General features: G+C 33.8%; 1 long non-coding RNA gene across 1 annotated transcript in view; it reads left to right on the plus strand.

Annotated features, from left to right (window-relative positions):
* The window catches only part of LOC107102109, a 34,670-nt gene that overhangs the window by 6,161 nt on the left and 26,189 nt on the right, over positions 1 to 2,320 (plus strand). Inside the window, exon 2 of the long non-coding RNA XR_001482113.1 lies at positions 1,326 to 1,365. This is a non-coding gene — a long non-coding RNA (uncharacterized LOC107102109). The remainder of the gene's footprint in view (positions 1 to 1,325; positions 1,366 to 2,320) is intronic.

The raw sequence follows: 2,320 nt of genomic DNA on the forward strand, positions 1-2,320 counted from the left end.
TATACATATATATATTTATCTCTGCCAGTGTTTCATTGCACAAAATGGAAGCACAAATTAAAAACTCAATCTTCAACCAGCTCACCTGCTCAGAAGTTGCATGCAGCCAGGTTTTAAATCTCAAATGGATATGGACTGGAGAAAATCAGAGGTGGAAAGAGTAGTAAAAAATTGTAATTGAGTAAAAGTATCTTTACTTTGCCTAAATTTTACTCAGAGTAAAAGTAAAATTACGCATCTCAAAATTTACTCAAGTAAAAATACATAATTACTTCATTTAAAATGTAATTTGAGTAAAAGTTACTTAGTTACTTTGAGTTATTTAATGCAAAAAAGGATGAGTCATGAATCAAATTGACCACAAGGTGTTTTAATCAATTTCAAGGCATATTTCAGTGGACATCCACACTTGCAAAAGATCAGCTGAGCTAAAGAACATACTTCCTCATAGCACAAGGACAGTCAGAACCCGTACCATAAAGTGCAAACTATTTTCAATCCTACGTTCCAACAGACAACACCATAATAGCAATAAAGAAATTTTAACTACGTTTTAAAGTTTTCAAAATGCACACAAAATTAAATGCCTAAAAGATACCAGAAATCAAACTAAAACGCAACAGGATCCCACTGTTATTAACAAGCTCCTCATTTAATGATTTTTTTCCTGACACTTGTTTTACTTTAATAGTGATTTTTAACTGTTTCTTACATCAATTGTTTATATATTTGAGTTGTGTATATAAAGTGCTGTAAAAGTCAAAAGTCTTCTTCTATTTTTTAATGGCGATTAAGTGTCGTTTCTGTGACACAGGGGTTTAAATTTCCGCATTTAATTTTTTCATGATCAGTATTTTTTTTTTTTACTCAGTAATGTGAGGGGGTTTTAAATGTAGCGAAGTAAAACTACGTAGGTTAAAATTTACTCGAGTAAAAGTAAAAATTACTTATTTCAAAAACTACTCAGAAAATTACAAATGACGCATAAAAAGTACTCAATTACAGTAACTTGAGTAAATGTAATTCGTTACTTTCCACCCCTGGAGAAAATAAGCTAGCATTAAACTTCTATAGAAGAATAGTCTTCAAAATCCCTGATGTGAAATTTAAAAATATTCCTCTATATAAGTGGATAGACACGCATATGTGTAATATGCGTATGTCTATGTTGTAGCCAAATCTGCTAGGTGATAACATATTGGGGCCAAAAAAAGCAAAACCTGAGAATCATCTATTTGAAGTGTTCTTTTCTAAATAAAATAAATTATTGCAGGGTTTCTTTCTAAACAACTTGAAGGCTCATCTTATTTTTTCCTTCTTTTCAGATTCCTCCACATTCGCGTTGGAAGCTGCAAAAGAATAAAGGTAAAGAAGATAAAACTCATTATTTTTTCCAGGACACATATTCTGATGCAAAACAGCATGTGCAACATTAGGGAGCAAAATGTCAGGGCTGTCATAATGTCGTACTGCACAAGCGTATCTCTCAGCCAAATGCCACACCAAGACTCTGCATACAAAGAATCCACCAAAACTGCTTTTAGCTTTGTCATGAATGAACAACATAGCCTGCTTCAAGAGAAGACAGATTTGTAGAGATGAGTCTATGGGTGTTTGACTGCAGTGTGTCTCAGTATGTGTAGCAAATGAGGCAGAAACTGTTAAGAATAGAGCTTGAGTTTTGCGGTAGTCGTCGGCTGTTATTAATGACTCATTCCCAGTGGCCCTTGGGCCCTTGATGTGCAGTCTGTTCAGAGATCACCTCAACCTCATATAACTCAGTTTGGTTAGAGGAGAAATTATCATTAAAGCAGCAAAAGGAATATGGAAAATGTAAGCAGAATGAGGAGATGTATCCTCATTAAATCACTGTTAATGAAGAGCTAATGATCATGAACAGGGTAATTACTAGGACTCTAATCTGCACAGGGGACAGATTCACATAAAGTGTATACATTCTAATTTACAGAAAACAAATGGTAAATCGTCTTGGCTTTGTAGCTTGTTTTACAATGATGTACAGAACAGTGGTCTTTATTATGATTTCTTGTGGTCTGATGTCAAGAACATTTGAGATTTGTCTCTGCTTCAGCACACCTGAGTCAAAGAACTTGGGATTTGGAAGCAAGGGCACATCCAAAAGGTGCAGGATAAACAAATTGAGGTATAACGTATATAAGAGACTCTTAATTATACAGCAAGACTAACTAAGCCTGATTTTGAATTTTCTAATGTCATTTTAACATTTCTCTAAACAAGATTACTTCTTGTGTTTCTATATGATTATTTTATTTGAGTTTAAGTTTCTGTCTTGCTGTTC

This window comes from Cyprinodon variegatus, unplaced genomic scaffold, assembly GCF_000732505.1.
Source record: "Cyprinodon variegatus isolate N-32 unplaced genomic scaffold, C_variegatus-1.0 Scaffold1203, whole genome shotgun sequence".
Classification (NCBI taxonomy): domain Eukaryota; kingdom Metazoa; phylum Chordata; class Actinopteri; order Cyprinodontiformes; family Cyprinodontidae; genus Cyprinodon; species Cyprinodon variegatus.